Genomic DNA, 26,276 nt, shown 5'->3' with positions numbered 1-26,276 from the left:
TCAAACCTCCTATAGCATCAGAAGCTGCCACTTTATAGTAGATGATGCCCATTACTTAAAGCAGGATGCACCTTACTTCCAATCTTAAGGATGATTTTGCCCATATGAAGTCCATATAATAAGACAGTTCCTGTTAACCTGTACGTATTTGGACATAAAGCAAGTCTAATAACTGGTATGGATGAAACCAGTCTCTCTGCAGTGCACACAGGCTTCTCACCCAAATTCCTCTTCTGCTGCCCCTCCTAATTGGTTAACTAAAAGCCACCCACATCACACAGCTGAAAAACATAACAGTAAATCCTGATAGGAAGAAATGGAAACAGGGGGTTTGATTTTTTGGGGTTTTTGGTTGGGTGGGGTTTTTTTAAACTCTTCCGTGATGCTGTTTTCTGGCCTGCTCCCAAGTCAACATTACCAGTGTCTTGGAAAGCCAAAGGAGAAGGGACACATTTAGGAAGAAACCACAAGAAAGGATGAAACAAAGCATAACAGCCAATATACTTTTAAAAGTCACATCAATTATATATCATGTTTAATTAAATCACACAGATTAGAATTAAGTTGCAAAGTACCTTAAAAAAAAAATAAACAGTTGTCTTGATACTGATATATAATAGAGAGGTAACAAAAGAGATACGGAGTAAATCCAAGAAGTTGGTTCTACAAAGCTATCAACAGCACAGAAAGATGTTAGCAGAAAATCTGGAATGAACTCCAAAGCAGGGGTGGGGGGGCTGTGTGTGTGGAACAAAACAGTAGACTCCACAGCCTTACTTGTCTACTAAAACCTGAAACAGCAAGGAGTTTAATGAGAGTTTAAGTTGGTCAAACAGTCAAAAAAGACAACGTATTATAACTGTTGCAAGTATACTGCCATTTGCCACCATTTACAGGTTCTGAACAGCAAAAAACAATCTTGTATTAAGATTAGGTTTTGTGGAACTGCATTAACACTATGATAGTAGCAAGTCCAACCTGAACACAGATGTCCGAACCAATTTCCACGTTCATTTGAAAATGAATTCCTGCTACTAGTGATGACAAAGATTGAACTGGGAAGGTTTTAACTTGGTATTTCACACTGAAAATGTCAGCAAACCAGGCCAGACTCTAGAGAAATAAGAGATACCTCTAAGGTGGAGGGATGAGGTGGACACCCATGGATACTTGCTACAGTTCACTGCAAATACACTTCAGAAACACAAAGGAAGAGATGGAAAACATAGGTCTGATAGTACATTTCTTTGTGCTACTATTTCTGGTACTTCCTACAATTCAATAGCTACAGAACAGAGCTGTAGCCACCGATATCTGGGAGATGAGTGGAAACACTGGAATGAATCATGCTTGAGCAGGTCAGGCCTCCCTTTGACTAGCAGAACCACTACTCACTCATGAAACACAAAATTTAGTGACTAGAATGAATACAGACACCACACTTCACAGAAGAATGAAGGCTGAGAAGGAGAACAGCTCCTGTGTATCTGAACATGTTTTCTAGATATTATCCCGTAACTATCCCAAAGAAGACCAGACAAACTAATACACATCACAATCGGGGACTGCCAGAACAAATACAAAAGCACATGAGAACCCAGCTGATGTGGACCTAGACACAGGCAAGCAACTCCAGAACTTGTTTTGGACCATACGCCTCCTACCTCAGCAGATGAGCACATCCTTAATTGGTGGTCTCACTACCATGGGACAGCTAAAAATTTCAGGGAGCAGGAAGGACAGATTTTAAAATAGGAAAAGAAACACCAGCATCTCCTCTTTCAATCCAGCAGACAAGAACACATCAAGCTTCCACTCTGCTTCACATCTAAGCTCCTAGTATCACCAAAAAAAAAAAAAAAAAAAAAAAAAAAGCATAGAAATTATGGTAATTATGGCCTCTGCTACAGCCAGGCTTCAGATGAAGCTACTTTATTATCAGCTAGGAAAAGAAAACACTTGCCCTCACTCACTCCCCTCTTTCAGCGACCTATCACTTCTTACACAAGACAGAAGACAACTAAGGACCTCACATAAGACAATTCACTGAAGTTAAAAATCAACTGTATGTCTAATCATAGTGATGGAAGAGAAAAAAGAAATGAGAAAACATTCAGAAAGAACAAGCAAAATTGCTTTAAAGACACACACTTCATTCCTCTGGGTTTAAGAGAGCTATAAAATCAAGGCTTTCAAATTATTTCAGGTAAGAAATCTATGCAAAATATTAGTTAGAAACTGATCAGATGGAACTACAGCTTCTAGAGATACATGTAATTTTTTTGTCATTGCAATTTTTAATATCTTTGCCTTCCAACTAGGAGGAGTCAAAGTGACTAATGCCTCCTTTGCAAACAAGGAAGTAATATGCAACAAAAACGCTCTGCCCTGGACTTGTTTCTTTATCATAACAAAATCCTGCAATATTTGAAGCTTTTAGTTGTAAACATTCCCACTTCCTGTCTTGAGAACTTGCTGGAATTAGAGTTTGGGCAAAAGCAACATCCTTTATTGCTCATTTTTATTTTCATCAACCCTGGTTTTCTACCTGCGGTATCAAGCAATTACATACAACTCACAGGAATGTAAAGAAACATGTAAGCTACCAGCATTAAAAAAAAAAAAAGACGACAAAAACCAACAGCCAACCCCCACACCAAAAACAACCAACCAACCCTCCCTCAAACCCCACCAAAAAGCTGTATGCTGTGCACAGGCCTAGATACACAAGGAGGAAAACATAACACTCTTCTTCCTATACAGCACCTCTATTGATAGCCTCCTTGTTTCAATTTCCATCTATGGCCTATGTTAATCAAAAGAAAAAATAGGGTCTAGGGAAAAACAACGGTAGTGAAAATGCTGAAAGTGTAAGTCAGCAACTGGTATTTAATACTATCCTCAACAGAAGAAGTCCTTTTTAACCCCTTAATTCAGGAAAGAAACCAGATTTCAAAAGCATAACTACCACATTCTGTTCCGCACGAGTGTGATATTTTTATTCATTTGACATATGTTGCTTCCTGAACAGATTCAATGTATTTTGGCATTCCAAAACAAAACTGCTCTCATCATGTTTGGCACTTCATGTACAATGCAGCCAGGAAGCCACTCCTTAGACTACGCAGCCATCTGCAGCAGATACCAAAGGTTTTTAAACAAGCAAGTTGCATTGCTGTAAATACGCAATATTTCAATATACAAGAAAATTCTCATCTATTAAACAGACTTGCTATCTAATTGCCTGCAGATAAATTCAGGCAATCTGCAACACATAACAATTCAGCACAAACAAAAGCAGAAAGGGGGAAAAAAAACTATTTCTTGTCAGAAGATTCCTGGTTACTTAATTATTTTGCTGTCTAAATTGTGTGGTCTGTACATTAAAACAAAACAGCTCCTGATGCCCTGCTTTACATGCACTGCCCCCAAAAAAGTAATTGCCAGAACTCCTAGCTAAAACTAGCATGGATCAAACAGAGGTCAGAAGAACGTATCAGGCCCAAAACAGTATGAGACTTTTGAGATACAAAGCAAGCAGAGGTTGGGTACATGGGAGGAGGAACCACACTCAAAAGCCTCTAGCTAATAATATGCATAAACTGCCCAGAAAAATTGCTGCACCAAATCTAGACAGGTTACACAATTCAATCTGTGGTGACAGGAACACAAGTGGAGACACATTCACAGACCAGAGTTCAAAAAAGAGGAGTGCACGTGGATATGTGTATTCATTCCCCATGTTGGGACTGTTAGATTTCAAAAAAATATATCCTACCAAAAAAACACACAAAGATGCACCCCAACACTTAAAATACTATGCAGTGTATTTTGCTTTAGAATACTTCCCCCTTAAAGAACACTTCTGTCTTGTGTTACCCACCTCAACAAGCAGAGTTTGTTTTTTGCTTTTACATGTTTAGTATAAAATTCAGTACTAAAACCCATAAGCTTTTATTGACAATGTAGCTTTAAAAAGAATTTTACTTTAGTACAGCTTTTTCACTGTTATGATAAGGAGTAGCTGGTATTTCTACAAAGAGCAAAAGTTAAAAAAAAAAAAAAAAAAAGAAAAAACCCACAGTATTTTCCAGATTCTAAGCATCTTCTCCCTCTAGTTTATAGAATAATTATGACACATATCAGCTCAACATTATTCTCAGCATTTTAAGAGTTACTGTCCAGAGCAAATGAAGGAATCCCTGAACCGTACCTCTGCCTACTTTTTTTTACATTGATTTTACAACTGATATATAAATCCTGATCCATTCCAATTAGTTCCTCACAATTATGATGCACAAGGATTACTCTTCTTTGCATTAACTGTGGTTCTAACGACAAGGCTCTTCAAATCTCCCATAGAATCATAGAATCGTTTAGGTTGGAAAAGACCTTTAAGATCATCCAGTCCAACCATTAACCTACACTACCAAGTTCACTCTAAACCAGTCAAGGGTAGACTAGACTAAACCATGTCCCAAAGTGCCACGTCTACCCATTTTTTGAACACCTCCAGGGATGGTGACTCCACCACCTCTCTGGGCAGCCTGTTCCAATGCTTGACCACCCTTTCTGTAAAGAAATTTTTCCTAATATCCAACCTAAACCTCCCCTGATGCAGCTTGAGCCCACTTCCTCTCGTCCTATCGCTAACTACATGGGAGAAGAGACCAACACCCACCTCACTACAACCTCCTTTCAGGGAGTTGTAGAGAGCAATAAGGTCTCCCCTCAGCCTCCTCTTCTCCAGACTAAACAACCCCAGTTCCCTCAGCCGCTCCTCATAAGGCCTGTGCTCCAGACCCTTCACCAGCTTCGTTGCCCTTCTCTGAACACGCTCCAGCACCTCAATGTCCTTCTTGTAGTGAGGGGCCCAAAACTGGACACAGTATTCCAGGTGCGGCCTCATCAGTGCTGAGTACAGGGGGACAATCACCTCCCTGCTCCTGGCCACACTATTTCTGATACACACCAGGATGCTGTTGGCCTTCTTGGCTACCTGGGCACACTGCTGGCTCATGTTCAGCCGGCTGTCGACCAACACCCCCAGGTCCTTTTCTGCCAGGCAGCTTTCCAGCCACTCTGCACCATTATTTTTGTCCCCTATTTACTCAGCGTTGCTCTCACAATGTGCATTTGATTTTTGCCATCTTATAATCTCTTTTCACTCCCAACACAGTAATGAAGCCTTTAAGCTAATACTTTTTGTACTAAATTATTTTTCTCTTTACTTAGTGTTGTGTTCCTCTAAGCCAACAGATAATGATTAAGGAAAAAAGAAGAGCTGTTATGTTATTTTTATTTTACTACATCAGGCATTTTGGAAATCCCATAAGCAACTGTTATAACAAAATTAACAGAAGGCTATCCTTGAATGGTTTCCAATGTATTTTTGCCTCTTTATATAGGGAAGAACGATAGCTTACTGCTTACAATAAAATATTTAAGAATTACTTGGAATTTCGAAAATTATATTGAAGTACAGTTTCTCTTAAAGTGCTGTTATCAACATAGATAATAATTCACTATCTAAAGACAAAAACAAGTTTTCCACCTGACAGGAGTTTAAGTAGAACTAAGATTCTTCCTTCCCATCACAGTGCAAATTATAGCCTCAAAACTAACTTCAAAGTTGATTTAATAATAACTCATCTTAACGTGTTACTTAACTACTGACATCCTGTGCTTTCCAGCAAGAGAAAAGAAGACGTACAATACTACTCTGACACTACTGAAGTAAAAAGTGGGACAGTGCCGTGCTGATTTGCTATTAACATGTCAGCCTCTTTTTCTCAGACTATGAAAATGGAACTGAATAGCACAATGTAGGAATTTCAGAAAATTTCATAACAGTGATTTCAAATAATTTGAATTGTCCAGTACGTACTTCCCTTCAGACTTTTCAGAGTTAAAAACAAGGTAATACCAGTTTAGGGAAAATGAGCAACATCCTGATTTTGAGTGAAGGTTATTCCTCTGTAGATAATTAATACTCAAGTTGAAATTTAAAACTTCATCAAGATTTCACACAAATGGAATAATGCATGATCTATGGATCTAAAATGAGCAAATATATATTTGAATTCAGTGGACATAGGCAGGGACTCACTCCATCACAGACAAGAGAAAGTGAGCACCATTTTTAAAAGTTTAAGGAACAATCTGTTGGTTCTTGATCAGTTGGTTTATGGAGAGGGAGAAGAGACGTAAGAAAAAGGATAGAGAAAAAAGTATTGATTAAAGATGTGTTTCTCTCCCATCCCATAAGACTTTCTTTTAACCTGCTCCATTGACAGGGCCATAGTATTTCCCTTGAGACATCATAGGCTGCTGCTGCAAAAAGAATTCAGTAACACTTATGTCATGAAAGGCTACAGAACATTTGAAATCTTGACAATACCTCTCCCACAGATTCCACGGATTTCCCACAGGAAAGTCCCACAGAAATGTTTGCCTGCTCCACTGTCTTTCTCTAGCAAGGACAGCATTGCAAGAAGCACACAGGAATGCCACGATCCTTCAGCAAAGCAAGACAAAATAAATGCTCCTTGAAAAAGAGCTCACCCAGATAAATACAAGCAGAAGAGTAAATTATTCTCATCTAAAGCTATTAAAATCTATTTTAAGTCTATCTTGCATTTCTAGTACTTGTATTGTTTGTATTTTCATGTATTTAGATGAAATCTCTGGTACTGGACCCAAAGCATTAACATCTAGATAAAGAATAATGCACAGGAAGAACAGGATTTTCTAATAGCCACAGAAAGCTCCCTCCCCCACAAAACACTGTTCAGAAAAAAAAAGTCTCCTAAAAGAAAAGACACAAATAAAATGCAGTACAGTTAAACAATAGTGTAGTAAAATAGTAAAGCTCTGATACTTTCTCCCTCCCCCATATGAACGTTTCTGATCTTATCCATCAGAATCAGAGCCAGATGGCTTGCCAAATTCAGAGTGCCAGTTGATTTCCCCTTCCTGTCACGTTCCCTGAAAGGCTGGAAACACACAGGTTTAACCATCTTTTTCTCCTCTTGCTACTTAGAGTTGAGTCCTTAACTTAATTGTTACCTTGTTTTTAATAGTTTCCCAACACCCATACGTGAACTGACAAAAGCGGCCTTAAAGTAAAATTCTAGGTTTGTTCCAAATACTATTTTCTAGCATTCTACACTCAATTCCCTCTGCCTGTAATTCCTCCCAGAGGGAGATCCACTAAAAAAATCATTAATTACTTCAAATAAATCACCATGTATAAGTTTACTAAAGCACCTCTGAAATAAACGGTATAAAGGCTGGATAGCAATGAATGGCAAAGATGTGAACTTCTGAATTCTCTCCTTCAATTTTATTGCCAACCCCCCAAAAATATAGAGCACCTCAGAAATCAAATGACCCGCAACTCCAGGGTTAACATCACATACGATTATGTGACCAGAAGTAACCCAAAATGAGTATGTTCTCCGAAAAGGAGCTAACTACCAAGCTGACATTCCAGGTTGCCACAGACTAATTTGCCACAGCATGCAAACATACCAGCCTCAGGGTATCAGTGACATCAACAGCTGTCTGCACATTCATCTCCTCCTTCAGTTACACCTACCTCCTAGACCAAAGTGGAAACTAAGTAAATTCAACACCTGCTTATTACACTCTGTAGCATGAGCATGGAAAGTGAGTATTTACAGAGCATTTAAGTCATGAAAGATTTAGATTGCTATGCTGCCATAGTTTTCAGTTTACTTTTACTGAAAACACAGGCCTCAACCTTGTAAATACTTCCGCAGTCAAGATTTTTTTGTTTGTTTTAACCACAACTATGCATAAGCACATACAGATTATTAAGCATAATGTTTCCACAGAGGAAAAAAAAAATGTAATTTGCATTAGTATCATTATTTAAGAGTTCTCCGATATCCAGTTTCAAATGTAAACCTCCATCCTATCCTCAGGGTTACCTGTAAGTAAAGACAGAAGACCTGCAGTAATTTGATCAAATTGCTGCAATTGGGTTGATCTTCTAAACTATCATGTCTCCCCTCAGGGAGAGTAATGCTAGGACAACTACAGTCACACATGGGGGAAAAAGCAGCGGTTCTCAAAAAGTTTCTAAGCAGCCTACCAGAAGTCTTCCAGATGAGCCTGGAAACACTTTCCACCATCCAAACGCTTAAGATGGCATCCACAGTCATTTTGGATGACTTGTGACTGACATTCACAGGCATCTGGCATTGCATTTCAGACATTTGTTCAGATGTACTGATGAAGCATCTATGTCCTCTCCTCTCCTCCTTAGGAGGCTTGGAAGTTTTGGAACATACGTACCAAAAAACCCCAGGGACAAGGAGGGCAAGGAAGGCTGAAGAAATAGTTTCTGCAACTATACTAAACTGAGATTCCACATTATGGGACAGAGGACTAAGGAAGAACATGAAATTTACTTCTAGAATTGTCTGGCAAGATGGAGCCCCCTATGCAGCTGCTAAGGGAACTTATCATGCCAACTGGAGTTGAAAAGTGAGGAGAAGGCTCCAAACGCAGCAGTAAGCCTCACAGCACAGTACTTCAGACACCAAGACCATCCATTCTGCAGCTACCTTTAACATACTAACAAAACTCCAAACATTTTTATTTTGGTTATTAACATTGGAGCTTCCCCCACCAAGGAGAATAAGGCCGTGGCCACTTCACAGGGAGGTAGCACCCATTCCAAATGAAATTAAAAGTGTTTCATTGCAAGTATTTGTAACTTTCACTAACACTTCAAACCACAGCTTCTTCTACTCCTAAAGCTAGCCCCAGACAACTGACACAAGAAGTAGCCACTGAGCACTAGGAGCTCACAGGAAGACAACTGTACCCCAACCATCTACTTCAGAAGTGCAATTTTAAGTTCAAGAGAACACAAAACTCAACACTCCTAAAACAAGTATTTCCTTCCTACCTGTTTGTTCCTAGAAAGGAAATTCTACTCAAACAGCTACAGTCTCTCCCACTGGAAGCATGTGATAGTCCAGAATAGTCAGACCATTCACTGCTTGGACCATGTCTATATCTCTGTTCATTCCACCCCAGCCAACTTCATGATGGGGTCTACAAGGCATGAAGCACAGCACTGTACGTATTGAACCATACAAACTTGGAGAATTCAGTGTGATTAGAAGACTTTTTTGTTTGGAAAGGGACCTCATGCACCCAGTGAATTCCGAACTGATCACTCTGAAGATACTGATCTACAGTTTCTTCCAGTTATTATTCTCACAATATTAATCGACATAAGGGAATCTTAAGGAATGCTTGCTTTTAGCATTGTTTTACTTTGCATATACAATATGGCCTAATGCTTGCAGAATTCAGTTCTACAAAAGCATGAAACAAAAAGTTTGAGAAACCATAGTTCTATTTACAAAAGATACAAGAGTGTATAATATTGGATATTTAAAAACTGAGAAACTATGAAAAAAGTTGCGTATTTTGGAATCATTTACCTTCCTGCTGGTAGCTTTGCTCTTACAGGGACAGAAGTTGTCCTTACTATCATAAGTAATCTTTAGGGTTTAGCCTGTGCCTAATCATTGGACAGATACAGAACAGAGGAAGGCACAAAGCATTCCCCCGCATTCCTTAATCCAAGTTGTATACAAGACTTGTTACCTAACGTTTTCTTGGCCATGCCAAAAAATGGGATAGACAAGTATGACCATCCCATCCATTATCTACTAAAGTGGATAAAGAGGGGAGGAGAGTACACACTATCTTATCTAGCCAGACTGAGCCTTCAAACACAACAAGCTCCAAAGGCTTGGTTACCTTCTGACATTACAACTTCCAGGACAGCCACAACAGCCAAGATCACTCATATTGTTCTCAGACTCTGCTTAAACATCACTTTTTGTTCCCATGTAAACGATTGCTTAGTAACAAGTATCTACAAATCAGTTCCAGATACAGAAAGAACTAATCTACTTTTCAACTTAACGTACTTGGGAAGCTAGTCACAATGCTGATGTTCTGCAACATAAGTACATTCCAGTTTGGTTTCATTTAGACCAAATGAAGAGGTTTGTTTAGCTTTATTTCTCAATTATGCAAAGTCACAATGTATTTTTAAAGGTGGAAGGTGCAATTTAGTGTTGAAACATCATGCTTCTGTATCACCTTCAGGGGAATTACAAGTGAAACTAAACAGAATAATAAACCAAATACCCGTATTGAAATTTAAGCATCAGACAACAAGTATCTTAAAAGGAACTGGTAACTAATGAGGGAGAACAGCAGAAAAAGCAGAATTATCCCCAGATTACTATATAATAAAAATACTACCATTCTAGCACAGCAATATTCACTTCTTCCATTTTTCTTAGGCAGGAGAGATTTATAAATCTCTCCCAAATCAGCATCCTTACTTTCAAATCTTAACATTAATAAGGTTTTACTCAAAATACATGGAACATTGTATTCTTAATTAGAAATGAAGGCTGTATGTCAATAAAGTAATCTTTTTACAACAAAAAAAATCCTTAAAAAAAACCCCACACTCATCTTGTCATTGGAGCAGTCAAGTCTCCCTATGTATCACCTGTCCCCTTATAATCTTAAACTCAATAGAATTGCTTAACAATTACTTGTTACTGAAGTACACTAGGCAGTGTTATTTAGGCCCACTAATTTTTACCAACAATTACTCAGCAGGAGACAGTGTGCCAGCTGTGCTGATACAGTGGGCTCCACCCGCCACCTTCACAGTTGGAAACTGCAGTGGCACACTGCAGCTGCTTCCCAAGGGACGAACGAAACTATACGGTCTGTGGGAAATCCGTGTTTGAAGCTTTGACAAGCCTCCACCCCACAAAGAAAAAGTACTTCTTGTCCAGAACTGGACCAGAGTCTGCCGTGAGAGTAGCCACAGAACTTTTCACAAGTTACCCACAACACTAACAAAAAGATATTCCTTATGCATTCAAAAAATTAAGCAAAACTCTCAAAATCAGTTAAACTTTTAGAAGTTGAGAAGACATAACCTATACCTCACACGTGCACACTGGACTTCAGGGATGTTCCAAAGACACTAAGCTAGCCATATAACAGGTGACCACAACCACTGCACTTTCTAAACTTGGGGGGGGGCGGGCAGGAACACAGCCTACTATGTTCATATCCATAAGAGCATAAGAGTAGCTTTTCCGTCAACTCAACTAGTTACTCATTCGGAAAAGGTTAGGTTTGTAATTCCTCTATGCGGAGTAAATGTCAGACCCTCCTTTAGCAGATCAGGTTACTCCACAGGGAGAATCTGCTGAAGAGATGACATATCAACCATTTGATCTTCACGTAACATTTTCCCTAGAAGATCTTCCTTTTTGCTTGGGAGCAGGAAGGATGAAAAAAAAAAAAAAAAAACCAACACAAAACACACAAGGAAACAAAGCGGACAGACAGTGATTCATTACACCCCTACAGGAAAGCTGAGTTGAGGAATTTGCTCCCATGCCTTTCTATTTCTAGAACTTACTGCTGACATGCTACGTATAATGTACGTTACACATGTGCAAGCCGCTCCTTAGCTTTGATGTTCAAAGCATGGCGCTTTATCCCTGGGACACCACCAGCTTAACACACTGTGCAACTTTCAATCAATAATACTTTTTCCATGGAGCCCCCTCACCAATTCTATATGAATGTGATGTACAAATGGATACCCGATAGAGCACTACCTTTATACCAAACATTATCTACTGGGCAGGTTATTCATAAGACAAATCTATTCATAGTTTTACTAATATCATAATCATCCTAATGATAATCGTCTTCCATAGTATGCCATATGCTGTAACTTCTAGCTCTTTGATTGCAAGCATACCTACTTAAAATAATAGATGTTTACTTGAGCTTAATTTATTCATGAGCAAGGAATAGCCAGGTCAGAAGAATGTTTCCCCAAGCCATCAACACATACCTATGAAAGTGTTGTTCCAAGCAACATGAGCTACCATGTGTATACTTAAATCATTTTATTCATAATTGGATATCAATGTCAGACTGATTTTTAGTTGAGACGGTTGATCTCAAGAAAGAATACACTCCTTCATAACTCCTAAACTATGTTAATGACATGAATGGCATTCTATGATATAACCATTAGCTGTAAGCAGTACTGAATTACACTTTCATCGTTAAAAAGGGCCTTATCCATAGCTACCATGGAGACAAAACACTAGCGTAAAAAGTTGTGGCTCCACTACAAGGATCTATTCTTCTACATGGCATTGAAAAATATCAAGTGCATCATGAGAAACACAAAAGGTCTGAAAAGAAACAAAATTGCATCCATTACGAACATAGTGGTTTACAACTAAATTTGTCATGCATTGCTACAATTCCCCACCGCCCCCACCCCTCCCCCCAAGAATCTCAAGTCATTATTGGGACTGAAACACGGCTTTGGAAAGTGATCGTTCTTTGTAAAAGGATTACTCTATTTAGACTTCATTGCTTTTCTGCCAAGCATCAGCCATATAAGGAAACCGAAGCACTGCCATCTATTTTGTTCAGCCCTTCCTGACGCCCAAGAATAACCCTTACTGCTGCCCGGAAAGGTAAGTCTATAATCGCAAGCCAAATCATTTACTTGTTATCAGCCATAGAAGCCGCTTTAGGTCAATTAAATGTTAACATTTTTCCCCCTCACAGTATATCCAACAGATGGAGTTGGATTAATAACTTTTTCCTGGATTAGTAACTTTTTTTTTGAGTAACCTGATCTGGTTAAAGGTGTCCCTGCTCACTTCAGGGGGGCTGGGCTAGATGATCTCTAAAGGCTCCTTCCAACCCAAAGCATTCTATGATTCCTCAAACACTACATTACTTGATGCAGTTAAAGAACTACATACATACGAGCATTGAAAATTTTGCATAGAAATTACTTTGTCCAAGCCTCACAAATACCAACACATCTCAGACTCTTGAGAGACTGAAGCACACACATCCAATCTCACCAACACACTGCTTTCGAGTTTGACAAACAGGAACGAAAATATAGGTAAGACAGCACAGAGCTATGGCTTCTAGCTGATTCTGAACATTCACAATACAAGAAATTCCTTGCCTTCACAAAAGAGCTAACCAATAATTGCCTCTTTGAGGCATGTGAAATGAATCTGCGGTGAGCGATACTGCTTTCACTACACGCAACTAGTTAGATGGCGTAACTTAACAAGCACCAGCAGTACAAAACCTTACACCAAAACTTCGCATTTAGTTTCCCCTCCAACAGCTTCAAATGGGACTCCTTTCAAAAATGCTAAAGGAGAAAGTGGTCACCAAAACCAAACAAGGCTACATTAACTCGGAGGTTCAACTGCACATACCTTTAAGAAGTCAGACTTCTGGCTAGCTTGTTTTGGTTTGGTCTTTTTTAAATGGAGGTTCTTAAGATAAACTTGTGCAAGGATCGAAGTGCAATACAGACCTCCCCTATACAAGCTGAAAAATATGCAGTCCAACTTGAAGACTGAGAGGGGGCGGAGGGGAGGAAGAGAGGTGGTGGCGGCAGTGGAGGGGAAAAACTGCGACAGCATTTATGGAGGACTACTAGGGCATTTTCATAAAGAAATTTTAACAGCTATCTTGAAGACGACCGGCCAGACACTAACCGATATTCCAGAAAACAAGGTGAAAGACAAACAAGAAACGGCAGGCACAGGCAGCGCCAAGCCTCAAGATCTTTCAATTAAATAAAAGATACTACCTCCTTTAGGACTTTCTTATTTACCGAGAAGTTAATTATACTCGCAGGGTTAGCAATTCTGGAAGGGAAGGAGCTGAAGAGGCAGAGGCAGGGAGTCGAGCCGTTTCACTTCAATACCTTCCTCCGACCGAACAAAGAAACTTCTGTGTCTGACGAGCTTAAAAACTTTCGGTCTCTCCAGACTCTTTCCTCAGCCTCCATGAAACCAGCGACTACGTTCATACAAACAGCATTTCGGCGAGAGGGGGAGAAACACAAAGGAGAGCTAAACTATGCAAGGCGGAAAACGCAGAAAAATAAAGGCCAAAAACAGGATATCAAAATGAAGCGTGAACTCCTTCCTTTTCCCCCACCCCCTTCAGCAGAGGAAGGATTTTTCTGTCGCTGCTGCTGCTCGCCAAGCCTTCTCCATTTAATTTACCTTGTCTGTCGGGCGTCTAAGCCAGATCCAGCAGGCAGGAGTTTCTTCCGACCCCAAAGAAATATATTAAATCCAATCGAGCTTTCTTCTCGTTAGGGGGGAAGGGGGCAGGGGGCAGGGGTAGGGGGGGGGAATGCAACAGCTTTCGACGAGGACGGGGGCGTTCGCGGAGCGGAGCGGAGCGTGCGACGTGCGTGTGCGCGGGGGAGGGCGGCCGCGGAACCGGGCTCCTCCCGGCCCCCGCCGGCGGCGGCGCCGGGGTCTGCCCCGCGGGCGGCCCCGAGCCGCGCCGGCCCCGCCCGGCGCCGCGACCGCCCGGCAGAAACGACGCCCGGCGGCGAGACCGCGGCGGCCCCCGCCACCCAGCCGGCCCCGGCAGCGCGGCCCGGCCCGGCCCAACGCCGCCCCTGGCCCGCCGGCCTGCCTCCCCGGGGCGCTGGGCGCCGCCGCTCCGCCCCCAGCTCTTCGCCCGCGGCCGCCGCCGCCCCCCGCGTCGTCCCCCCCCCGCCGCCGCCGCCGCCGCCGCCAAGGGCAGGAGGGGAGCGGGATGGCCGCCTGCCTCACCTGCCCGCCCGCCGCCGCCGCCCGCTCTCCCCGCCTCCTCTCGCACACTTCCCCCTTCTCCCGCCGCTTCGGCCTCCCGCCCCGCCTCCCCGGCCTCGGCAGCGGGGGCCCGGGGAGGCGGCGGAGCTCTGGGGAGGGGGAATGCCCCGGGGGGGGACACGCGACCGGGGGGGGGGGGGGGGCAAACGGGGGAGAGGCCGCCGCGCCTCTGCGGCTGCCGGCGCCCGCGCACCGCCGCCCAGGCCGGGGGAGGCACTGCAGGGGCGGGGCGGCGGCGGCGGCTGCGGCCGGGGCCGGGGCCGGGCGGGGGCGACCGCCGCGGGAGCGGGCGGGCGCGGCGTTCGCGCCCCCACTGGCGGTGAGGGGCGGGGGGAGGGGAGGCCGGTGCCACCCGGCGGCGCTACCCGCCCGTCTCCTCCCCCACACCGGTGTGGGGCTGAGCGCGGGAGGCCCCGGCGCAGCCAATCCCGAGGCAGGGGCCTCGTGAGGGACGGGCCGCCGCGGCCAATGGGGCTCGGCGGGGGGCGGGAGCGGGCTGTGGAGGAATGGGGCGCCGAGGGGGCGGAGGGGCGGCCCGGGAGCGCCGGGGGGGGCGGCGGGGTGGGGCCGGGACGTGTCCCGCGGCCGCGGAACGGGCCCTCCCGCCTCTGCCCGACCTGCGGCCCGCACCGCGGACTGGGATGGCGCCTGTCCGCGGGGCGGGCGCCTGGGGGGGGCCGTCCTGGCCCGGTAGCCCCGCGGGGTTGAGACTCCTGCGCTGGGGTGCAGGTGTGGCTCGTTTTCCCCCGCGGTTTTGGCGTAGTTTGTCTTCTGCGGGGGCACGTCGGTTGCCCAGACAAATTCAATCCCGAATGATAAAAAGTTTCCTCGGGCGTAAGCAGATCAGCTTCCTAATTTAGTAATTAGGCATATTCTATCCAAATGGCCGACAGGATTGATCATGTATTGGGCGTTTGCGGTCTTAGGTTCGTGGCCGTCCCAGCAGCTGCCCGCTCCATTGCGCCTTACGCTCCCTAACTTTCAGGATCAGGGGGAACAAACGCATCTGGGGGAAAAACTTAACAACCTCCACCCAAACATTGTGTTTGGAAATGTTAATATTAAGCTTTGATGCAAACAGCAACGATTTAAATAATGCTGCATATATAGTCACGCTCTTTCACGTAAACGCTGGAATACAATTGTATTTTTGAGTATTTCAGTGCCCTCAGTACAATATGATGGTACTGAAAATGCCATTAACTGTAACGTAGTCGCGTACAAATATGCCTGAAAAGCAGCTAGTGGGTTTACTGTAGGTCACATGACTTTTCGATATTGGTGTTTGTTGGATCGCAACAGTACATTGATGGAAGTGTTTTTCTGTTTAATTTCCTTGATTGTTTGAAATGGGTATTTGATAACCTATTGTGTACGCAATATGCTATTTTAACAGCCCTGGAGCCTGGCGTTCTGCTCAGCCACAACAGAGCGCACAAGGCTGACAGCGGGGTGGATTTGTACATGCTGCTCACCTTATGCTCCTTAATTGCGTTCTGCAGAGACCACGTCTAAGGACAGAGGTAGTTTTGTTTTCACGCCCATTTAATCTCTGGCTTCTTTACTGGCACTGCCACCAATTAAGCTGGGATAGTGTTTTATTATGATAATCTGTTTACGGAGAAATGGACAAAATCCTGAAAAATGCCATTTTACATGAAGCCATTGAACAGCAAAGTAAAATGGTATGTCAGGTTAGTATTGACCTGCCCCTGATTTTAGCATACAACTAGAGGTGAAAAGTCCTTTAAACCTTCACCTGCCCCTGAAAGTAACTCCATTTGGTATTTCCTGTTTGGGATCAGTAGTTGCTTCATCCAATTTCTTAACAGGGCTTTGGATGAAGAAGGTTTAATCTTTAGCAGCAAAACGTACAGTTGATCACATTTATAAAAGTCCACTATGTTTAACAATACTGTTATTTATTTAAAACTTCCTGTCCGTGTATGGGAATTGTATGTTCAAGTATCCAATTTGTATCCAGATACAGACAATAAGTATGCATTTCTACTAGGGTAGTAATATTCCCTTATTTTTTCTTTACTTTTCTACAAATCCTCTCTCCGTCTTTACAGAACATACAGTCCTCTTTGGGGACTACATCTATGCCTAGATTTAAATAAACTAAATTCAATACAACCATCAGGATTTGTAAAAAATAAAATTATATATGTGTATATATATTTCCCAAAACATTAAATCGCTTCCATTTCTTCCTGTTCAGATAAGCCATTTTCTTCAACTGAGTCAGCTTTGGAATAAGGCCGGGTATGAGAACTTCACCCCCACTGACAACAGATTTAGAATTTCTCACTATAGTGCACTATACTGGTGCTATAATAAAAATACTGATTTTATTATCTCATGCAAACAATTGATCATTCCTGTCAAATACCCAATAATGCATCCTTATCATAATTAATATGAATGGCTCTCCGTAGCTGATATCCTCTATCATGAACTCTTCAAGGCATCTCTTTTATGCATGAATTATGATAACTTTTTTAATGTTAAAATGTTTTTCAGCAGTGTTTACTGCAAATTGCCCAATGCATTTATCAGTGCAGCAGGGTAATAGATGGGTGTGGAAAATCTGTAGCAACTGTTGCTCCCGTGGTGAATCTACCATAGTTGTAATGTTAGTTTCAATGTAAGACACTATTTCACTTACAGATTTAGCCACCAAAAATAAAAGCCTAGCCAAGGTCTGCTGAAACTATTGCTAGCTAGACCACAGCTCCTGAAGACACTTTACATAGACAAGGTACAACTATCTTTACAAATTAAGAAAATACCGGGAGTTATCCCAGGGATTTAAAAGTGCTATAAATATCAAGACAGTATTTAGATTACAGCTTCAACAGAGTCCCCCGCAACATTAATTCCCAGAGTTGGTATCCCAGTTACCAAATAATTACAGATTAAGTGCACAAGGTACAAAATACAGAGTTACATAACGAGTCTTTCAAGTGAGACTATGCAACTGATCCCACTGAAAGTTTAAACAAATTCTTTACACACAATTTCACGGTAGACACCAAGCCCAAACCCCTCTCATTCAAATTACTTCTTTTCTATCTGAACAGGAACACTAGTAAATACTGCAGCAACATGCAGCTAAACTGAAAGAACAGTGGGAGAAACAGCCACCTCTATGTTTGTCCCTTTCAAGAGTGCAACAGTCTGAACAATGTATACATAGTTTTTCGGAGTAACAGGGTTTAATTGCTGCTTTTCCGTGTTCTTACTACTGTTGTTCATTATGTTCATGCGTTTCCACTTTTCCAAGAGCTAGATTGAAAGGTTTCCAGGGTAAGCGCTTCTGCTTATTAAATCCTCAGGTACTGACTTGAGTGGTGGATTTTAACTTGGTTTGAATTGGGACTTCTGAACATCATTGCAATATAAATATTAAATAATAATTTTGGAAGTAATAACTGCCTGAAAGACATAAAGAGACAGCAAGTAATCTTTTCTTTAACAAGTATATACTGAAGTTATTTTAGATACTCCATAATTTAAATTTGCACATGGTCCATTCAAAATGTCTTATTGTACCATTTTCTGAATTGATGATTCACAGCTGGATTACACCACATTTACGCTGGTGAAATCAACACAAAACTGGTATAATTCAGTAGCAATTAAAAGTCTTAGAAGTATATTGTTACGACTTCCTAAATGCATAATGCCTATCTGCTATATTTAAAGAGAAGTAAGTAAACAACCTCTGTTCAGTCTAACTTTGATACAATCCCAAATCTGCACTGGTTAAATATCATGTTACACCACACAAAGAAGTTTTCTCTGTATTTGGTTGCATTATTTTTCAAATAGTAAAATCAAACAGAGCGATGAATGTAAATGTGTTGTATGACTAACTTTTGGAGTATTATGCAAGTACTAATAGAAAACCTTTGTAACACCACAACCTATTTTGTATATGCTGTGTTCTAGAAATGGTTAGGAATGTTTTAGAGTTATTTTTAAACATTTTATTGTGACTTTTTGTTTGTATTTCTCTTCCTTGGTTACCATGGGTGAGCTCCTGAATTCTGACTGAGGAACGCTTGGCACAGCGTTTCACACGGAGGAGAAAAGACAAAAAAGTGGTGTTAAGGCACCTTTACTCTTGCCTGATTTGGACTGCTTTGCTCCTGGACAGTCTCCCTAACACTGACTTTAAGCTATGCTGCAGCCTCTTAGCCTAAGAGTCTGTTTTGACAGCTGATGCCCCCACATAAATCTTGCACTCGTCAAAACAAAACGGAAAGGAATGAAAATGCAGCCGTGCCGTGTGAGGACATGGACATCTGCAGTTTGTTACCATCAGTCTTTTGCTTGCAAGGTCCTGCAGAGCTCCTTCTGGCCACACTGTAGACAAAGAGTTAAACATGAAGTTGGCAGAAACAGCCAAGCGCAAAGTTGCCTAATGTAAGCCACGTGCTCAGTATTTTGCCTATGTGCCAACCATGGGTTTGGACTACCTTTGGTAAGGTTCTCAGATCAAAAAGGGCAACAAGGAATACTGCTGAGGATATTTATGTCCAAAAAGCAATCCTAAAATAATACTGTACCAGCTTCTAATCAGACCTGGGGTAGCTTTTCTATAGGAAATCGGTTATGCTAGCTCTATGGTAGCTCTGTAAGTAACAAGTTGGTGAATAGGTGATGTGTAAATAGACACTGTAAATGTTACCACAAACATAATTCCAGAATTATTCTATATAGGCATGTTTATGGTGATACGCATCATGCTAACCATTAAATAAATCCAGATTTCTCTAATTGTAGGATGAATTGCATTTATTTCACATTTTATTGCTTCCTTATCTCTATTCTGACCATTAATTTTTTCTTAGAAGGGGCTAACACTGACAATACAAATCTCTTAGTAGTTTTTAGCAACACGGTTGTATATGTGCACACTTAACAAATTCCTTGCTTTTTCCTTGTCATCTTATTTTTTGTGAATAATGTCAGTCATGTAAAAATAAAGAGTAACAATATGTGAATTCTTGGCTTCAGTGTTGGCTTAATGATATTTAAAGTGGAATTTCTTATGGGCTACCATGTTTGGAAACACAGGTTAAATCCTTTTGAAGCAAGGAGATCCAGACAGTCCAGTGAGATGAACTATCCTGTCTCTAGGCCTGTTACACTAATAGATTGTACCTTAAGTAAAGAGGTTTCGATTTGTAGAAAAGCTACCGTGGAACATTTTTAGGAGAGTTCAAAACCCAATCCTTTCGATTGTCCTCCATCTGCAAAATAAGGGTCACAATAAAAGATGACTTTAGTTTGGGGAAAATAATTACTTTTTTCAGAATCTGTCAAAACAGTTGCAGATTTTTTTCATTATGTAAGAAATCAAATTTTAAGTGCAATTAAACAAGAATCAGTTTGTCTTCCTCGTTTCTCTTCTTTATGAAGCCTTCCGTTCTCTTTCTTCAGTTATTTTTTCCCTTTCTTCTCCCCACCTGACAAATATAAATGACATAGTTCTAAGTGCTAAGAAATGGTCTCCTTTTTTAAGTATTTTATCCCTTCTTCTTTGAACCAGCAAAATATAAAAGATTCCACTTTTATGACTAGTATAACAGAAGACCATTATAGACACTTTCAATTTTCCTTTGACAAGAATGGTTTCAGAGTGGCTTTTTAAAATCTAAAGTAAACATTTTTTCAGTTATATCTGTCCTAAGTTCTGAGGCATGGTAGTTGTAAACAATAAAACTAAAGTATTATTTTTAATGTTTTAGTTCACAGGTTTCATCTACTGGTTTTCTTCATCAAAAAAATATTTTAATACAAACCTTATGGCAGGTATGAGTATTATGCTACATCAGTAAGGAAATAGTGACTTTCCAGGCCACAAAGGTGAAAAACTTGTGTGTTAACTCATTTCCATGCCCGCAAACAAGCAAAAGCTCTCAAAAGAGGAAGTGGCTTTACCACATGCTTTGAGAAGTGTACCTTAGTCTAGAGCTGTAATTACTCTTTATTATGATTTCTATAAATAAAATCTTTTAAATATTTTACTTTGTTAAACTAAGGTTGCAAAAGTGTGTAGATTCTGTAGATTAACCATGCTGTTAGCAACATAGCAGAGTTTACAGCTAAGCATCATGACAGCATTAACTCAACACATTTTCATGAACGTATTTCCCAGTGTTGTGATTAGACAGCGTACATTCAGATTAAACAGACCCACGACTTTGGTGAGAAAGCCCCCCCTTTGAATTTGCACAGAAAAGGTTTAATCAAGAAAAAAAATAGCCTTGTTTTTTACCGTTGCTGAGACAAATCCTCTTAAATCTAAATGCAGGTGGCACAGAAACCTCTCAATACATGCAAAAACATTCAGTATAAAATACAGTTGCTGTTGTGAGTCCTTTGGGGCACTGCTTTCCAGCCTTCATATAATGGTCTGCCTTTAGCTGAAGTTAAAATTTGTTGTATATTTCCTTCTCCCTCCCATACCCATTCCATTTGCTGTAAAAGTAGGAGAGAAGTGTTTCAATTAAAAGTTTATCTCACTTCTGTGCATTTTGAGAGTTATGATGCCATGGCTATTACACTGTGTGATACAAATGAGACAAGGTTTGTAGAAGAGGTGATATCTTTAATTAGATCAACTGATAGAACTGGAGAAAACAAGCAACTTTTTGACTTGACTGACATTCATTAATCAGATCTGACAAGTAGCAAAATCCAAACTAAATACAAGTGGAACGTGATTGTTCTTAGTATAATAAAATTATTTTAATCAGTTAAACCACTGAGGAGAAAACAGTTGCTAACATGAATGTACACGGATGAATCAGCAAGAAAACTGTAAGCCTTAAAAACAATGTCGCTACTGAGTCCACAATTTGTTTATCCACCATTAAGAATTTAGTTCCCAGTATTGTTTTTTAAATATGACTTGTAGGTCCCCTGTGACCACCCGGACTGTGCAAGAGATGGAATATTTTCTTTATGAAAAAAATATTCTCCTACCCTTTGCTGTGTTTTGTCCTTGATCAGTTTTCTATATGAGTTCATTGTAGTGAATAATGGTTGACTAGTTTCATGCACGTAATTCTCATGAGGGTATGTGATGCGTTTAGTGTAATATATCACATTTCTAAAAGTATATGAAGAAGACTGATGGAAATTAATAGTTCTTTTGGACAGTGACATCAATTATGTTAAATAAATCATTATTCATGAATTTTGCATTTGCTGTGCCAGCAAGGTTTGATTTTAATGACTGTTTGTTAGTACAAAGGAAATCTGCTTTGGATTGTGAGTTTAATACTGGAACTGTTGTTTGAAAAGAGAGGTGGAAAAGGGTTCCAGGAAGAGCTCTTCAAGGATGTGTTTTAGATGCTGTAATTATTTAACAATTTTCTGTATATATACCAGCATTGAGTAGTACGTAATAGACAGGAAGATACCGTCATCATTGAGGACTTCCTTTTTACATTATTAGATTCATAGATGGTATTTGAATGGTTAATTCAAATACAGAGCCTGCTCCTTGCAGGACAGTTCTAGAAACTTTTTTTCTAGTGTGTTTTGCATGGTGGCTGATTTTCTGAAGAGTTTGTTGATTGTAGTTTCCTCTACACGGTAATTTGTATTGTCACTTTTTTTCAGCCATGTTATCAAGAAAGGTGAAGTTCATATTCTAGTGCAGGTGGGGCAGTAAATACTGCATTAGCAGTGGAAATCAGTGAAGAAATTCAGGTGATAGAGATGTGTATCTTTTACATACAGAGTAGGTTTGGTGGCACAGTTCTCTCAAATACCTTCCCATGAGTACTTCATGAACAGGCTGCCATTACTGGTATGAGAGACACATTTTAAAATATTTTCAAACTTTGGTTGCCCCACCCTACTGACTTGCACACTTCCTTATGAATAGCAGCCACCTTCATCTGAAAACCACTGATTTAGGTGTATCAGCACTGTATTAAATGAGAGAAACAATTGTAGTGTTGTCCTGGTTTCAGCTGGGATAGAGTTAATCTTCTTCCTAGTAGCTGGCATAGTGCTGTGTTTTGGATTTAGGATGAGAATAATGCTGATAACACGCTGATGTTTTAGTTGTTGCTAAGTAGTGCTTATGCTAGTCAAGGACTTTTCAGCTTCCCGCGCTCTGCCGGGTGCACAAGAAACTGGGAGGGGGCACAGCCAGGACAGTTGACCCAAACTGACCAAAGGGCTATTCCATACCATATGACGTCATGCTCAGTATAGAAACTGGGGGGGGTTGGCTGGCAGGCAGCAATCACTGCTTGGGAACTGTCTGGGTATTGGTCGGTGGGTGGTGAGCAATTGCACTGTGCATCACTTGCTTTGTATGTTATTATTACTGTTATTATTATATTGCTATTATTACTACTACTATTTTACTTTATTTTATTTCAACTATTAAACTGTTCTTATCTCAACCCAGGAGTTTTTCTCACTCTTACTCTTCCAATTCTCTCCCCCATCCCACCAGGGCAGGGGGAGTGAGCAAGCGGCTGCGTGGTGCTTAGTTGCTGGCAGGGGCTAAACCACAACAACTGTTGACAGAAACCATCTTGAATTAAGCCACTGTACAACCAAGTGGCCTTTGGGAGAGAAATCCTCACAGATATGAATATTGATAAACTGGTTTTTAAGACATTCACATGTTAAATGGCACTGTCCTTGTCAGGCTGTTCAGCATTTTAGATCTGCACAGACATTTTCTTACGCCAGCTCTGACGAAACAGGAAATTGCCAGGGTATGGTTGCATTCTTTTCCATCACATATCTATTTTTACTATATGAGCTATTTTGTCTGCAGTTCATCTGTGTATTTATGTTTCAATACAACCATTAATAAATAGAGTTCTGGAGACAGATAGATAGATAGATATGCACACACATCAATCTGCTAAAGCCTAAATCTGAAATATGATATGAGACATACATGTATATAAATAACATATGTGCCATATATATATATGCACAAATATTTAAGTGATAAGCATTCACCCATATAGTGTAAAACACCTGTGGCATAAGTTTAATTAGTCTTTAATTTTAAGCCAAATAAATGTCAATACAAATATATGGACACAAAAGCTATGTGAAACACACAAGAAGTTTGGAAAAAATGAGTGATGTCCTAGAAAGTTAGGTAATTTAACAGGCATGTTGCTGCCACAGAGATTTAAAATATAAGGATCTGCTTTTTCAAATGCAGAGATATTTTTCATATGAGTAAGCTTATTGCCTTCACTGAAATTGCTAATAGAAACAGTTGTACACCTGACCCTAGAACTGTGACCTAAGGGCTTGTTTACACTGAATCAGAAAAGCACACTAAATCTACGTACATAAACACCTTAATTTCATGTGATACAGTTCTAGTACGTACTAGCTGTTAAGATAACATAAAGCCTATATACACATTTGAAGCTTATGAAATCGAATGTGTAATGTTTTACTGAGCTACCGCTCTCCTGCCCTTCCCAAGCTGAGAATATCCTGGAGGGGTTAGGAAGGTAAGAAAGTCCCTATTTGTCCCTGAATTCTGCTTCCTCATTACAACATTGGAGACTCACAACACAGCACTGCAAGCCCTTTTCATCTCCTTGCTCCACAGAAATCAGATACAGAGCTTCAGAGAGCACTCACGGACCCTCGTGACAAACACTCCCCTCATACAGGGCAATGTGGAAGGAGCTCAGACCTTGTTGAAATGAGGACCACATCTATCTCTGGCTGCCGTAGACAACTCGCCACACTTGTCCTGCCGCTCTATTGCCATGCCAAATAAAATATCATAATCCACTGCAGGAGAACAAAAAGTAGGTAACCAGCAGTTCTCCTTTCACCTGCATGTTAGGAAAAGCCTGACTGGATTTTGTCATGGAAAGGCATATGGAAGCCAGTTTGCCGTAGACAGCATTGGTGCTAGTGTATACAGTGAGGACTCTGAGGCTGACACACACTGTTGTGGAGAAGGCTCACATAAAATCCAGGACCGCTTTGCCTCGGTGCCTGACTGAAAGCCTGAGTGTTGGCTGGATACATCCAAGGGTACCAGGACGGGTGTTCAATTTGACCATCTTATGGACTACTTGGGCTGGCAATCCTGAGAAAGGAACACCAGCCAGTAAATCCCCTTGTTTTGCCTGGTTAATAGGCCATTATTGTGAAAAGCTGCACAAGAGGTAGCAATCTTGTAGTTCTCAGGTGAGGGAGTATGACTTGCAGTGTCACTGTGGGCATTTTAAATTTCTCTCCTCCTAACAACCAGCTGCACCTCTGCAGATCTCTTCTTCCCCTAACTGCTCATTTCAGTTGCCTTCATTTGTATGCTCCAGGTGGCGACCATGCCAGAAGTTTCAAGGGCTAGTTAAAAATAATGATGTCTCAGCAAATATAATAGTTTACTCACTCTCAGATATTGAGTGGAAAATACTCCTTTCTTTCGCTTGCTCTCCTCCCCCACCACACACATTTTGTCTTTCCTCACCTCCACCTCAACTGCCTGAGCTTAGAAGGGAGAAGTCCTGAAAATCTCAATATAGCAGCAAACAAGTCAAAGCTCTCTGCCATCACCCCTCATCAATAAAAAAAGGGGCACAAGCCACTGCTAGCTACTGAAATTTTGAATAACCAAGCTTCACTGGCAACTTGAAGCATTCCTTAGGGGAATAAAAATGGAACTTAAGATGCCAAAATTATTATTTTACAGCTGTCTTGTTCCTCAGTCCAACACTGAAAGCAGTGCCTACCCAGTCATATGTGACTGTCCTTCCAGAGGAGATTAGACTGCTTCTGTTCCACCATGTATAGGAAAAGTCCTATGAATTCTTTCTTCCAATAGTGATTGCATGAAGAGGGAAATCACCTGGAGCAGTGCTGCATTCTGTCTCCTATTTTATGGGACTGCAGTAAAAAGGGGAGTGTTTAGCCACCACTGAATACTGAGGACCTTCCTCACTTCCTGGAGCTGAATGTTGGAGGGGAGTTCAGCTGACCCTGGAACTCTATGGGTATTGGTCGGCGGGTGGTGAGCAATTGCATTGTGCATCACTTGCTTTGTATATTATTATTATTATTATTATCATCATTATTGTATTGTTGTTATTATCATTACTATTTTATTCAGAGAAGGACCGGCCTTTGAAGGGTGAAAAATAGAGTGATAAACAGAGGTGTTTTTGTCCCAGATGAAGAAGAGTGCTGCCTCGGGAAAGGGAAAGTAAGTCCAGGCAGACCACAGTGGAGTGAGTTGGAGGAGAGGCCAGTTCTACCACATCTGAATATCATGCAGGTGCCCCAACAGGTTCTTTACTTTCTTTTGTGTAAAGTAGATAAAAGTACTGGCAAATTCCAGTCATGCTGCGTGTGTATAGAGGATTCTGGAAATGAAGAAGAAAAAGCAGATGTAGTTCTCTTGTAAAGGAAGGATCAGCACTCTGAAAACTGTGGGAGTGATTCTTTAGGAATGAAATGCAAGTAAAGATTCGATTA

General features: G+C 41.1%; 1 protein-coding gene across 7 annotated transcripts in view; it reads right to left on the bottom strand.

Annotated features, from left to right (window-relative positions):
* The window catches only part of ERBIN (erbb2 interacting protein), a 138,652-nt gene extending 124,379 nt beyond the window's left edge, over nt 1-14,273 (bottom strand). For 6 of the 7 annotated variants that reach the window (XM_075726831.1, XM_075726836.1, XM_075726837.1 and 3 more), the window contains exon 1: nt 14,166-14,273. The gene's annotated coding sequence lies outside the window, so the exon portion shown is untranslated. Of the gene's footprint in view, nt 1-13,364; nt 13,380-14,165 lie in introns of those variants that run through there. The other variant, XM_075726832.1, reaches the window with a different exon arrangement.
* Nucleotides 14,274-26,276: the final 12,003 nt, after the last annotated feature.

The sequence above is a fragment of the Pelecanus crispus genome, chromosome Z (genome assembly GCF_030463565.1).
Source record: "Pelecanus crispus isolate bPelCri1 chromosome Z, bPelCri1.pri, whole genome shotgun sequence".
NCBI lineage: Eukaryota > Metazoa > Chordata > Aves > Pelecaniformes > Pelecanidae > Pelecanus > Pelecanus crispus.
The sequence above is the reverse complement of the archived record's forward strand: the minus strand, read 5'-3'. Positions and strand labels throughout refer to the sequence as shown.